The 14,766-nt window shown below is 40.0% G+C and overlaps 9 non-coding genes across 9 annotated transcripts; 4 read left to right on the forward strand and 5 right to left on the reverse strand.

The window, feature by feature from the left end:
• Positions 1-1,905: 1,905 nt before the first annotated feature.
• LOC141774664 (5S ribosomal RNA) lies at positions 1,906-2,024 on the reverse strand. The gene has a single exon (XR_012595414.1). It is a non-coding gene; the product is annotated as a 5S ribosomal RNA (ribosomal RNA).
• A 654-nt stretch (positions 2,025-2,678) lies between these two features.
• On the forward strand, positions 2,679-2,797 carry LOC141774674 (5S ribosomal RNA). Its single transcript, XR_012595424.1, has one exon. It is a non-coding gene; the product is annotated as a 5S ribosomal RNA (ribosomal RNA).
• Positions 2,798-3,300: 503 nt separating this feature from the next.
• On the reverse strand, positions 3,301-3,419 carry LOC141774669 (5S ribosomal RNA). Its single transcript, XR_012595419.1, has one exon. It is a non-coding gene; the product is annotated as a 5S ribosomal RNA (ribosomal RNA).
• A 654-nt stretch (positions 3,420-4,073) lies between these two features.
• LOC141774685 (5S ribosomal RNA) lies at positions 4,074-4,192 on the forward strand. Its single transcript, XR_012595434.1, has one exon. It is a non-coding gene; the product is annotated as a 5S ribosomal RNA (ribosomal RNA).
• Positions 4,193-4,694: 502 nt separating this feature from the next.
• LOC141774665 (5S ribosomal RNA) lies at positions 4,695-4,813 on the reverse strand. Its single transcript, XR_012595415.1, has one exon. It is a non-coding gene; the product is annotated as a 5S ribosomal RNA (ribosomal RNA).
• A 654-nt stretch (positions 4,814-5,467) lies between these two features.
• On the forward strand, positions 5,468-5,586 carry LOC141774675 (5S ribosomal RNA). The gene has a single exon (XR_012595425.1). It is a non-coding gene; the product is annotated as a 5S ribosomal RNA (ribosomal RNA).
• A 503-nt stretch (positions 5,587-6,089) lies between these two features.
• LOC141774671 (5S ribosomal RNA) lies at positions 6,090-6,208 on the reverse strand. The gene has a single exon (XR_012595421.1). It is a non-coding gene; the product is annotated as a 5S ribosomal RNA (ribosomal RNA).
• A 654-nt stretch (positions 6,209-6,862) lies between these two features.
• LOC141774676 (5S ribosomal RNA) lies at positions 6,863-6,981 on the forward strand. Its single transcript, XR_012595426.1, has one exon. It is a non-coding gene; the product is annotated as a 5S ribosomal RNA (ribosomal RNA).
• A 502-nt stretch (positions 6,982-7,483) lies between these two features.
• LOC141774672 (5S ribosomal RNA) lies at positions 7,484-7,602 on the reverse strand. The gene has a single exon (XR_012595422.1). It is a non-coding gene; the product is annotated as a 5S ribosomal RNA (ribosomal RNA).
• Positions 7,603-14,766: the final 7,164 nt, after the last annotated feature.

The raw sequence follows: 14,766 nt of genomic DNA on the forward strand, positions 1-14,766 counted from the left end.
TCCAGAATGTGTGAAAACATATAAAGGACAATGACATCACATCCAAGGACGATGACATCACATCAAAGGATGATGACATCACTGTAATACATAAAATGATATGTATGAATATTCAAAATGACGTATGGAAAACTCAATTTAAATGTCCAGAAAAGTGGCAGTGTTGCTGTGCAGCAGTGTCTGGTGTACGTTGGGAAGCTGTGTGTTGAGCAATGCGAGTTGCATCCAACTCATATTTACCTTGCATGGGAGATACAATGATCAAGTATTTTATGACAATCATTTTTTTAAAAGTTAAAAACAAATACAGATTAATACAAACCATATTCTTGAAAAGAAGCATTATTTTGAAGAAAAAAATATGTATGTTACAAATATCCAACTGAGTAGAGATTGTCAACTGTGAGTGTATTGTGGCAGCACGCTTCAATGTGTCTATCCAAACTCGCCTATTGTTCCAGAATGTGTGAAAACATCAAAGGACGATGACATCACCGTAATACATAAAAGGATATGTATGAATATTTAAAATGACATATGGAAAACTAAATTTAAATGTCCAGAAAAGTGGCAGTGTTGCTGTGCAGCAGTGTCTGGTGTACGTTGGGAAGCTGTGTGTTGAGCAATGCGAGTTGCATCCAACTCATATTTACCTTGCATGGGAGATACAATGATCAAGTATTTTATGACAATCATTTTTTTAAAAGTTAAAAACAAATACAGATTAATACAAACCATATTCTTGAAAAGAAGCATTATTTTGAAGAAAAAAATATGTATGTTACAAATATCCAACTGAGTAGAGATTGTCAACTGTGAGTGTATTGTGGCAGCACGCTTCAATGTGTCTATCCAAACTAGCCTAATGTTCCAGAATGTGTGAAAACATCAAAAGATGATGACATCACATCAAAGGACGATGACATCACATCAAAGGACGATGACATCACTGTATTACATAAAAGGATATGTATGAATATTCAAAATGACATATGGAAAACTAGTGTCGCCAGGTTTGATGTGCTGGTGATGTTTGGCAGTGAGTTCAGCAGTCAGGTCCAGCCACTGTAAGTTAGTGTTTCTGTCCCTGTTAGGCTTCAGTGTGGACTCCCTTTGGAGTTTGTGGGGGGGTGTTAGTGTGGTGTGAACGCGGTTAGAGCTGCTGTCAGCTCGGGAGCACGGCCGAGGCTGCGGGGGAAGTTGCCGGTTGCTGGTTGCTTCGGTTGCTTTGCGGTAGAGAGTGCATAAATACCCACCGCAACTAGCACCTGAAGACTAGGGGGGAGTTTACCTAGTTCTCTGTCAGGCAGTTAGAGGGACGGTGCACGGTGACGTCACGGCTGTGCGGGGGGGCTGTGTGAGCTCAGCGTGCCGGGTGTGTTTTTGTCGCGTCAGTAGAGGATCGTGCGTGTAGGTAAGTGAGTTATGGGGAGTGTAGAGGAGTTTTTGAGAGCGCCATCGGAGGAGCTGCTGGACAGCTGCTCACGTGAACAGTTAATCCGTATTGCCGAACATTTTAATTTAGATGTTGGTGATAAGAGGATGAAGGACAAAATTAAAGGTATTGTTAAAGCCAATCTCACTGATAGGGGTATTTTCAGAGGTAAAATGTATACTGTTGGTCCTGAGGTGGACAGTGTTGCTGTGTCTGGCTGCAGAGATACAGGTCAGACTTTTGAGCAGAGGAGAGAGCTGTTGCTACTGCAGACAGAGATGGAGAAGCTGGCAGTGGAGAAACTGAGGAGAGAGGCAGAACTTAAAAGGCTGGAGATAGAGCACAGGTTGAGTTTACCTGCTGGAGGTGCTAGCTGTGCATCTGACTTCTCTGGTAGATCGACTTCGTCATTTGATGTTGCCAGTAATCTGAGGTTAGTTCCCTCTGCTGCTTGTAAAGAGAAGTGAAAAAGCTTACAGCACCTGGTATTCCCAGGCGGTCTCCCACCCAAGTACTGACCAGGCCCGACCCTGCTTAGCTTCCGAGATCAGACGAGATCAGGCGTGTTCAGGGTGGTATGGCCGTAAGCAACAGCACTGGTGACGAGATCGGGCGTGTTCAGGGTGGTATGGCCGTAAGCAACAGCACTGGTGACAAAACGGCCCTTTATAGATGTCAATCACTGCCACCGTGAACGCCTGTGTGCATTTCTGTCCATAGGGACATTAGCATATTTCCAGAAGTTCTGGGCAAGGAGCTCTGATTACAGTGACACAGTTTCCCCACATGAATGATAAACACTATCTATGACAGAGGTGAGATTGTAACTGAGCTGCTTGAATGCAGGTTTGAGGTGCTTTTTGCAATTTTATGCTACTTTATACTTGACTTTACAGGGATAGATTGGAGTTTTTACTCCACTACGTTTGTGATTGTTATTGCGACTTTGTAGATTTAGATTTGACATTTAAAACGTGATTGTTTCATAAAATATGGCGCAGTGTGATACTTGAAAATGCTGCTTACACAGAAATACATCAGTGATAATAATCCAATAATATTTTCATAACATAGCCTGTAACAATGTAACAACGACAGAGTTTGTAACAAAGACCCTTTTTGTCATTATAGTGAGAATATTTGTTTGTGTTCCTGACAATCTGCAGCTGCTACCTTCATAGACAGAATAGGAACACTTTGTGTTACAGCATCTTTAAATGGCCTTTTTGTTGCTGCAAATGTTGCTTACGGCCATACCACCCTGAACACGGCCGATCTCGTCTGATCTCGGAAGCCAAGCAGGGTCGGGCCTGGTCAGTACTTGGATGGGAGACCGCCTGGGAATACCAGGTGCTGTAAGCTTTTTCGCTTCTCTTTTACAAACAGCGGAGGGCGCTGCTGCTTCTTCGTTGGACACTGGCAGGCGCTGATGAAAATCAATAGAATGGTGTACACACAATGTCAATGCTTTTCAAATATTTTTTAAAGAGCAGATCACGAGTTACAAGTGTATATCATTATATCATAAACTAATTAGAAGCTGATCAATTTCACTCGGGAAAAAAAGAAACCTTTATTGAAGTTCATTGGACAGCATACAGTGGAAAGAATGGTGAAGATATACATCACTCAGAAACGACACGTGAGTTTTCAACTTTTTTTCAAAAGCATGCAGAAGTGATTCAAACTGAAGTAATGGCCGTTACTCTTTGGTGACAGCACACTAGCATCAGGACAAAGCGTTTAAAAATGTGGGAGAAAGAAAAATGCTGAAATTCAACATCCAGAGTCAAGCTGCTCTGATTTTCAAAGTCTCCACCGGAGAAGCAGCGGCGCCCTCTGCTGCTTGTAAAGAGAAGTGAAAAAGCTTACAGCACCTGGTATTCCCAGGCGGTCTCCCACCCAAGTACTGACCAGGCCCGACCCTGCTTAGTTTCCGAGATCAGACGAGATCGGGCGTGTTCAGGGTGGTATGGCCGTAAGCAACAGCACTGGTGACGAGATCGGGCGTGTTCAGGGTGGTATGGCCGTAAGCAACAGCACTGGTGACAAAACGGCCCTTTATAGATGTCAATCACTGCCACCGTGAACGCCTGTGTGCATTTCTGTCCATAGGGACATTAGCATATTTTCAGAAGTTCTGGGCAAGGAGCTCTGATTACAGTGACACAGTTTCCCCACATGAATGATAAACACTATCTATGACAGAGGTGAGATTGTAACTGAGCTGCTTGAATGCAGGTTTGAGGTGCTTTTTGCAATTTTATGCTACTTTATACTTGACTTTACAGGGATAGATTGGAGTTTTTACTCCACTACGTTTGTGATTGTTATTGCGACTTTGTAGATTTAGATTTGACATTTAAAACGTGATTGTTTCATAAAATATGGCGCAGTATGATACTTGAAAATGCTGCTTACACAGCAATACATCAGTGATAATAATCCAATAATATTTTCATAACATAGCCTGTAACAATGTAACAACGACAGAGTTTGTAACAAAGACCCTTTTTGTCATCATAGTGAGAATATTTGTTTGTGTTCCTGACAATCTGCAGCTGCTACCTTCATAGACAGAATACGAACACTTTGTGTTACAGCATCTTTAAATGGCCTTTTTGTTGCTGCAAATGTTGCTTACGGCCATACCACCCTGAACACGGCCGATCTCGTCTGATTTCGGAAGCCAAGCAGGGTCGGGCCTGGTCAGTACTTGGATGGGAGACCGCCTGGGAATACCAGGTGCTGTAAGCTTTTTCGCTTCTCTTTTACAAACAGCGGAGGGCGCTGCTGCTTCTTCGTTGGACACTGGCAGGCGCTGATGAAAATCAATAGAATGGTGTACACACAATGTCAATGCTTTTCAAATATTTTTTAAAGAGCAGATCACGAGTTACAAGTGTATATCATTATATCATAAACTAATTAGAAGCTGATCAATTTCACTCGGGAAAAAAATAAACCTTTATTGAAGTTCATTGGACAGCATACAGTGGAAAGAATGGTGAAGATATACATCACTCAGAAACGACACGTCAGTTTTCAACTTTTTTTCAAAAGCATGCAGAAGTGATTCAAACTGAAGTAATGGCCGTTACTCTTTGGTGACAGCACACTAGCATCAGGACAAAGCGTTGAAAATGTGGGAGAAAGAAAAATGCTGAAATTCAACATCCAGAGTCAAGCTGCTCTGATTTTCAAAGTCTCCACCGGAGAAGCAGCGGCGCCCTCTGCTGCTTGTAAAGAGAAGTGAAAAAGCTTACAGCACCTGGTATTCCCAGGCAGTCTCCCACCCAAGTACTGACCAGGCCCGACCCTGCTTAGCTTCCGAGATCAGACGAGATCGGGCGTGTTCAGGGTGGTATGGCCGTAAGCAACAGCACTGGTGACGAGATCGGGCGTGTTCAGGGTGGTATGGCCGTAAGCAACAGCACTGGTGACAAAACGGCCCTTTATAGATGTCAATCACTGCCACCGTGAACGCCTGTGTGCATTTCTGTCCATAGGGACATTAGCATATTTCCAGAAGTTCTGGGCAAGGAGCTCTGATTACAGTGACACAGTTTCCCCACATGAATGATAAACACTATCTATGACAGAGGTGAGATTGTAACTGAGCTGCTTGAATGCAGGTTTGAGGTGCTTTTTGCAATTTTATGCTACTTTATACTTGACTTTACAGGGATAGATTGGAGTTTTTACTCCACTACGTTTGTGATTGTTATTGCGACTTTGTAGATTTAGATTTGACATTTAAAACGTGATTGTTTCATAAAATATGGCGCAGTGTGATACTTGAAAATGCTGCTTACACAGCAATACATCAGTGATAATAATCCAATAATATTTTCATAACATAGCCTGTAACAATGTAACAACGACAGAGTTTGTAACAAAGACCCTTTTTGTCATTATAGTGAGAATATTTGTTTGTGTTCCTGACAATCTGCAGCTGCTACCTTCATAGACAGAATAGGAACACTTTGTGTTACAGCATCTTTAAATGGCCTTTTTGTTGCTGCAAATGTTGCTTACGGCCATACCACCCTGAACACGGCCGATCTCGTCTGATCTCGGAAGCCAAGCAGGGTCGGGCCTGGTCAGTACTTGGATGGGAGACCGCCTGGGAATACCAGGTGCTGTAAGCTTTTTCGCTTCTCTTTTACAAACAGCGGAGGGCGCTGCTGCTTCTTCGTTGGACACTGGCAGGCGCTGATGAAAATCAATAGAATGGTGTACACACAATGTCAATGCTTTTCAAATATTTTTTAAAGAGCAGATCACGAGTTACAAGTGTATATCATTATATCATAAACTAATTAGAAGCTGATCAATTTCACACGGGAAAAAAAGAAACCTTTATTGAAGTTCATTGGACAGCATACAGTGGAAAGAATGGTGAAGATATACATCACTCAGAAACGACACGTGAGTTTTCAACTTTTTTTCAAAAGCATGCAGAAGTGATTCAAACTGAAGTAATGGCCGTTACTCTTTGGTGACAGCACACTAGCATCAGGACAAAGCGTTTAAAAATGTGGGAGAAAGAAAAATGCTGAAATTCAACATCCAGAGTCAAGCTGCTCTGATTTTCAAAGTCTCCACCGGAGAAGCAGCGGCGCCCTCTGCTGCTTGTAAAGACAAGTGAAAAAGCTTACAGCACCTGGTATTCCCAGGCGGTCTCCCACCCAAGTACTGACCAGGCCCGACCCTGCTTAGTTTCCGAGATCAGACGAGATCGGGCGTGTTCAGGGTGGTATGGCCGTAAGCAACAGCACTGGTGACGAGATCGGGCGTGTTCAGGGTGGTATGGCTGTAAGCAACAGCACTGGTGACAAAACGGCCCTTTATAGATGTCAATCACTGCCACCGTGAACGCCTGTGTGCATTTCTGTCCATAGGGACATTAGCATATTTCCAGAAGTTCTGGGCAAGGAGCTCTGATTACAGTGACACAGTTTCCCCACATGAATGATAAACACTATCTATGACAGAGGTGAGATTGTAACTGAGCTGCTTGAATGCAGGTTTGAGGTGCTTTTTGCAATTTTATGCTACTTTATACTTGACTTTACAGGGATAGATTGGAGTTTTTACTCCACTACATTTGTGATTGTTATTGCGACTTTGTAGATTTAGATTTGACATTTAAAACGTGATTGTTTCATAAAATATGGCGCAGTATGATACTTGAAAATGCTGCTTACACAGCAATACATCAGTGATAATAATCCAATAATATTTTCATAACATAGCCTGTAACAATGTAACAACGACAGAGTTTGTAACAAAGACCCTTTTTGTCATTATAGTGAGAATATTTGTTTGTGTTCCTGACAATCTGCAGCTGCTACCTTCATAGACAGAATACGAACACTTTGTGTTACAGCATCTTTAAATGGCCTTTTTGTTGCTGCAAATGTTGCTTACGGCCATACCACCCTGAACACGGCCGATCTCGTCTGATCTCGGAAGCCAAGCAGGGTCGGGCCTGGTCAGTACTTGGATGGGAGACCGCCTGGGAATACCAGGTGCTGTAAGCTTTTTCGCTTCTCTTTTACAAACAGCGGAGGGCGCTGCTGCTTCTTCGTTGGACACTGGCAGGCGCTGATGAAAATCAATAGAATGGTGTACACACAATGTCAATGCTTTTCAAATATTTTTTAAAGAGCAGATCACGAGTTACAAGTGTATATCATTATATCATAAACTAATTAGAAGCTGATCAATTTCACTCGGGAAAAAAATAAACCTTTATTGAAGTTCATTGGACAGCATACAGTGGAAAGAATGGTGAAGATATACATCACTCAGAAACGACACGTCAGTTTTCAACTTTTTTTCAAAAAAATGCAGAAGTGATTCAAACTGAAGTAATGGCCGTTACTCTTTGGTGACAGCACACTAGCATCAGGACAAAGCGTTGAAAATGTGGGAGAAAGAAAAATGCTGAAATTCAACATCCAGAGTCAAGCTGCTCTGATTTTCAAAGTCTCAACCGGAGAAGCAGCGGCGCCCTCTGCTGCTTGTAAAGAGAAGTGAAAAAGCTTACATCACCTGGTATTCCCAGGCGGTCTCCCACCCAAGTACTGACCAGGCCCGACCCTGCTTAGCTTCCGAGATCAGACGAGATCGGGCGTGTTCAGGGTGGTATGGCCGTAAGCAACAGCACTGGTGACGAGATCGGGCGTGTTCAGGGTGGTATGGCCGTAAGCAACAGCACTGGTGACAAAACGGCCCTTTATAGATGTCAATCACTGCCACCGTGAACGCCTGTGTGCATTTCTGTCCATAGGGACATTAGCATATTTCCAAAAGTTCTGGGCAAGGAGCTCTGATTACAGTGACACAGTTTCCCCACATGAATGATAAACACTATCTATGACAGAGGTGAGATTGTAACTGAGCTGCTTGAATGCAGGTTTGAGGTGCTTTTTGCAATTTTATGCTACTTTATACTTTATTTTACTATACATTAAGCTATTTCTTTTGCTATTTAAAATGATATCCTCCAAGAGACACACACCTGAGACAGACAGACAACTCAGAGACACACCTGAGACAGACAAACATCTATAGACTACACACAGTGACACACACATTATTAGCTGCTGTTAATGCTTCTTAGCCTGCTCTAGGGATTTTAAAAGTCTTTAAAACAAACAGATAAAATAAGGATAGTGTAGTTAAACTATAATAACTTACCATCAGTCATTTCTTTTATCTGGTCGCGTCTTCTCTCCATCTCCTCCGGTGTAGAGAGCGGCACTGTTTTACAGTTTGCTGAGATCGCCCGGCCGGGAGTACCAGTGTAGCTACACTGGTACTCCCGGCCGGGCGATCTCAGTCTCTATAACACTGTCCTGATTTAATAACTATAATCAGAGACACTGTGTGTCATCATCGGCTCAGCCATGAGTGGAATATCTTCCTCCTCGTCTTCCTCCAACTCTCTTTCTCCGTCCTGATCAGCTGATTGAGAGCTAGCCTAGCCTCTAGCGTTAGCCGGGCGTCCGACCCGACTCGGCGCACCCGCTGTCCTCATCACCCGGTGTGGTGAAATAATCTGAATTTAAGTCGGTCCAGGTGTATTCAGATGTAGCACCTCTAACAGGAATTTAATTTAAAAGTCGAGCGATGTTTTCCATACGTGATTTCATCTTGTCAAGCCAGCTATCTCCTCCGTCAACCACAATCTGTCAATCAACTCTATTGAGCCGCGTCAATACACAGCGGACTTCCGGTAAAAACTTTACGACAACGTTATGTTTAAGAGCTTCAAAACTAGACTTATCATTTGAATTTTACATCGATTCTTACTTTGTATTAAAGCTGAGACTTTATTTATTCAGAAACGAATAAAAAAAACAAAAACTCAAAACACACTTTTTCATAAAAAAACGTGTTTTTACAAGAATGCGCTGCCGCGACATCCGACTCATTTTGATAGAGCGGGTCACATATAAGGTAAATAGAATTGGTCCAAGTACAGAACCCTGTGGAACTCCGTGACTAACTTTGGCGTGCATGGAGGACTCATCGTTGACATGTACAAACTGAGATCGATCTGATAAATAGGACTTAAACCAACTTAGTGCAGTTCCTTTAATGCCAATTAAATGTTCCAGTCTTTGTAATAGGATGTCATGGTCAATGGTGTCGAAAGCAGCACTGAGATCTAGCAAGACAAGTACAGAGACAAGTCCTTTGTCCGATGCCATTAGAAGGTCATTTGTAATTTTCACTAGTGCTGTCTCTGTGCTATGGTGCACTCTAAATCCTGACTGATAATCTTCGAATAAATGATTGTTCTGTAGAAAGTCACACAGCTGACTGGCAACTACTTTTTCGAGTATTTTGGAGGTAAAGGGAAGGTTAGATATAGGTCTATAGTTGGCTAGGACCTCTGGATCAAGAGTGGGCTTTTTAAGAAGAGGTTTAATTACAGCTACTTTAAAGGACTGTGGTACATAGCCTGTTAGTAAAGACACATTGATCATATCCAGTAAAGAGGTGCTACCTAGAGGTAAAACTTCTTTAAGCAGTTTAGTTGGGATGGGGTCTATAGGAGACAGGTAGTTGATTTAGATGAGGAGATCAGTGAGGTTAATTTGTGGAGATCGATAGGAGAAAAGCAGTCTAAATATATATCAGGTTGTACAGCTGTTTCTAAGGTTCCTAAGTTTGAGGATAAATTGGTACCAGTTGACGGTAGGAGGTGATTAATTTTGTCTCTAATAGTTATGATTAGAGACGATGACATCACTGTAATACATAAAAGGATAAATACAGATTAATACCAGTCATATTCTTGAAAAGAAGCATTATTTTGAAGAAAAAAAATATTTATGTTACAAATATACAACTGAGTAGAGATTGTCAACTGTGAGTGTATTGTGGCAGCACGCTTCAATGTGTCTATCCAAACTAGCCTAATGTTCCAGAATGTGTGAAAACATCAAAGGACGATGACATCACATCAAAGGACGATGACATCACATCAAAGGATGATGACATCACTGTAATACATAAAATGATATGTATGAATATTCAAAATGACGTATGGAAAACTCAATTTAAATGTCCAGAAAAGTGGCAGTGTTGATGTGCAGCAGTGTCTGGTGTACGTTGGGAAGCTGTGTGTTGAGCAATGCTAGTTGCATCCAACTCATATTTACCTTGCATGGGAGATACAATGATCAAGTATTTTATGACAATAATTTTTTTAAAAGTTAAAAACAAATACAGATTAATACAAACCATATTCTTGAAAAGAAGCATTATTTTGAAGAAAAAAATATGTATGTTACAAATATCCAACTGAGTAGAGATTGTCAACTGTGAGTGTATTGTGGCAGCACGCTTCAATGTGTCTATCCAAACTAGCCTAATGTTCCAGAATGTGTGAAAACATCAAAGGACGATGACATCACATCAAAGGACGATGACATCACATCAAAGGATGATGACATCACTGTAATACATAAAATGATATGTATGAATATTCAAAATGACGTATGGAAAACTCAATTTAAATGTCCAGAAAAGTGGCAGTGTTGATGTGCAGCAGTGTCTGGTGTACGTTGGGAAGCTGTGTGTTGAGCAATGCTAGTTGCATCCAACTCATATTTACCTTGCATGGGAGATACAATGATCAAGTATTTTATGACAATAATTTTTTTAAAAGTTAAAAACAAATACAGATTAATACAAACCATATTCTTGAAAAGAAGCATTATTTTGAAGAAAAAAATATGTATGTTACAAATATCCAACTGAGTAGAGATTGTCAACTGTGAGTGTATTGTGGCAGCACGCTTCAATGTGTCTATCCAAACTAGCCTAATGTTCCAGAATGTGTGAAAACATCAAAGGACGATGACATCACATCAAAGGACGATGACATCACTGTATTACATAAAATTATATGTATGAATATTCAAAATGACGTGTGGAAAAGTAAATTTAAATGTCCAGAAAAGTGGCAGTGTTGCTGTGCAGCAGTTTCTGATGGACGTTGTGAAGCTGTGAGTTGAGCAATGCGAGTTGCATCCAACTCATATTTACCTGGCATGGGAGATACAATGATCAAGTATTTCATGACAATAATTAATTTTTAAAGTTAAAACAAATACAGATTAATACCAGCCATATTCTTGAAAAGAAGCATTATTTTGAAGAAAAAACTATGTATGTTACAAATATCCAACTGAGTAGAGATGTCAATTGTGAGTGTATTGTGGCTGCACGCTTCAATGTGTCTATCCAAACTAGCCTAATGTTCCAGAATGTGTGAAAACATCAAAAGATGATGACATCACATCAAAGGACAATGACATCACTGTAATACATAAAAGGACATGTATGAATATTCAAAATGACGTATGGAAAACTAAATTTAAATGTCCAGAAAAGTGGCAGTGTTGCTGTGCAGCAGTGTCTGGTGTTCATTGTGAAGCTGTGAGTTGAGCAATGCGAGTTGCATCCAACACATATTTACATGGCAACTGTGAGTGTATTGTGGCAGCACGCTTCAATGGTAAATGGACTTGGACTTATATAGCGCTTTTCTAGTCTTCCGACCACTCAAAGCGCTTTACACTACATGTCAGTATTCACCCATTCACACACACATTCATACACTGATGGCAGAGGCTACTAAGGTGCCAACTTTGCCCATCAGGATTTAATCTAAATACTCATTCACACACCGATGGCTATGCCTCCGGGAGCAATTTGGGGTTAAGTGTCTTGCTCAAGGACTCATCGACATGTGACCCGGAGCAGCCGGGGATCGAACCAACGACCTTCCGATTGGTGGCCAACCTGCTCTACCCTCTGAGCCACAGACGCCCGTGTGTCAATGTGTCTATCCAAACTAGCCTAATGTTCCAGAATGTGTGAAAACATATAAAGGACAATGACATCACATCCAAGGACGATGACATCACATCAAAGGATGATGAAATCACTGTAATACATAAAATGATATGTATGAATATTCAAAATGACGTATGGAAAACTCAATTTAAATGTCCAGAAAAGTGGCAGTGTTGCTGTGCAGCAGTGTCTGGTGTACGTTGGGAAGCTGTGTGTTGAGCAATGCGAGTTGCATCCAACTCATATTTACCTTGCATGGGAGATACAATGATCAAGTATTTTATGACAATCATTTTTTTAAAAGTTAAAAACAAATACAGATTAATACAAACCATATTCTTGAAAAGAAGCATTATTTTGAAGAAAAAAATATGTATGTTACAAATATCCAACTGAGTAGAGATTGTCAACTGTGAGTGTATTGTGGCAGCACGCTTCAATGTGTCTATCCAAACTAGCCTATTATTCCAGAATGTGTGAAAACATCAAAGGACGATGACATCACTGTATTACATAAAATGATATGTATGAATATTCAAAATGACGTGTGGAAAAGTAAATTTAAATGTCCAGAAAAGTGGCAGTGTTACTGTGCAGCAGTTTCTGATGGACGTTGTGAAGCTGTGAGTTGAGCAATGCGAGTTGCATCCAACTCATATTTACCTGGCATGGGAGATACAATGATCAAGTATTTCATGACAATAATTAATTTTTTAAAGTTAAAACAAATACAGATTAATACCAGCCATATTCTTGAAAAGAAGCATTATTTTGAAGAAAAAACTATGTATGTTACAAATATCCAACTGAGTAGAGATGTCAATTGTGAGTGTATTGTGGCAGCACGCTTCAATGTGTCTATCCAAACTAGCCTAATGTTCCAGAATGTGTGAAAACATCAAAAGATGATGACATCACATCAAAGGACAATGACATCACTGTAATACATAAAAGGACATGTATGAATATTCAAAATGACGTATGGAAAACTAAATTTAAATGTCCAGAAAAGTGGCAGTGTTGCTGTGCAGCAGTGTCTGGTGTTCATTGTGAAGCTGTGAGTTGAGCAATGCGAGTTGCATCCAACACATATTTACATGGCATGGGAGATACAATGATCAAGTATTTTATGACAATAATTTTTTTTTAAAGTTGTAAACAAATACAGATTAATACCAGCCATATTCTTGAAAAGAAACATTATTTTGAAGAAAAAAATATGTATTTTACAAATATCCAACTGAGTAGAGATTGTCAACTGTGAGTGTATTGTGGCAGCACGCTTCAATGTGTCTATCCAAACTAGCCTAATGTTCCAGAATGTGTGAAAACATATAAAGGACAATGACATCACATCCAAGGACGATGACATCACATCAAAGGATGATGACATCACTGTAATACATAAAATGATATGTATGAATATTCAAAATGACGTATGGAAAACTCAATTTAAATGTCCAGAAAAGTGGCAGTGTTGCTGTGCAGCAGTGTCTGGTGTACGTTGGGAAGCTGTGTGTTAAGCAATGCGAGTTGCATCCAACTCATATTTACCTTGCATGGGAGATACAATGATCAAGTATTTTATGACAATCATTTTTTTAAAAGTTAAAAACAAATACAGATTAATACAAACCATATTCTTGAAAAGAAGCATTATTTTGAAGAAAAAAATATGTATGTTACAAATATCCAACTGAGTAGAGATTGTCAACTGTGAGTGTATTGTGGCAGCACGCTTCAATGTGTCTATCCAAACTCGCCTATTGTTCCAGAATGTGTGAAAACATCAAAGGACGATGACATCACTGTAATACATGAAAGGATATGTATGAATATTTAAAATGACATATGGAAAACTAAATTTAAATGTCCAGAAAAGTGGCAGTGTTGCTGTGCAGCAGTGTCTGGTGTACGTTGGGAAGCTGTGTGTTGAGCAATGCGAGTTGCATCCAACTCATATTTACCTTGCATGGGAGATACAATGATCAAGTATTTTATGACAATAATTTTTTTTTAAAGTTGTAAACAAATACAGATTAATACCAGCCATATTCTTGAAAAGAAACATTATTTTGAAGAAAAAAATATGTATTTTACAAATATCCAACTGAGTAGAGATTGTCAACTGTGAGTGTATTGTGGCAGCACGCTTCAATGTGTCTATCCAAACTAGCCTAATGTTCCAGAATGTGTGAAAACATCAAAAGATGATGACATCACATCAAAGGACGATGACATCACTGTAATACATAAAAGGACATGTATGAATATTCAAAATGACGTATGGAAAACTAAATTTAAATGTCCAGAAAAGTGGCAGTGTTGCTGTGCAGCAGTGTCTGGTGTACGTTGGGAAGCTGTGTGTTGAGCAATGCGAGTTGCATCCAATTCATATTTACCTTGCATGGGAGATACAATGATCAAGTATTTTATGACAATAATTTTTTTTTAAAGTTGTAAACAGATACAGATTAATACCAGCCATATTCTTGAAAAGAAACATTATTTTGAAGAAAAAAATATGTATTTTACAAATATCCAACTGAGTAGAGATTGTCAACTGTGAGTGTATTGTGGCAGCATGCTTCAATGTGTCTATCCAAACTAGCCTAATGTTCCAGAATGTGTGAAAATATATAAAGGACAATGACATCACATCCAAGGACGATGACATCACATCAAAGGATGATGACATCACTGTAATACTTAAAATGATATGTATGAATATTCAAAATGACGTATGGAAAACTCAATTTAAATGTCCAGTAAAGTGGCAGTTGTGCTGTGCAGCAGTGTCTGGTGTACGTTGGGAAGCTGTGTGTTGAGCAATGCGAGTTGCATCCAACTCATATTTACCTTGCATGGGAGATACAATGATCAAGTATTTTATGACAATCATTTTTTTAAAAGTTAAAAACAAATACAGATTAATACAAACCATATTC

This window comes from Sebastes fasciatus, chromosome 9 (genome assembly GCF_043250625.1).
Source record: "Sebastes fasciatus isolate fSebFas1 chromosome 9, fSebFas1.pri, whole genome shotgun sequence".
In the NCBI taxonomy this organism is placed as follows: domain Eukaryota; kingdom Metazoa; phylum Chordata; class Actinopteri; order Perciformes; family Sebastidae; genus Sebastes; species Sebastes fasciatus.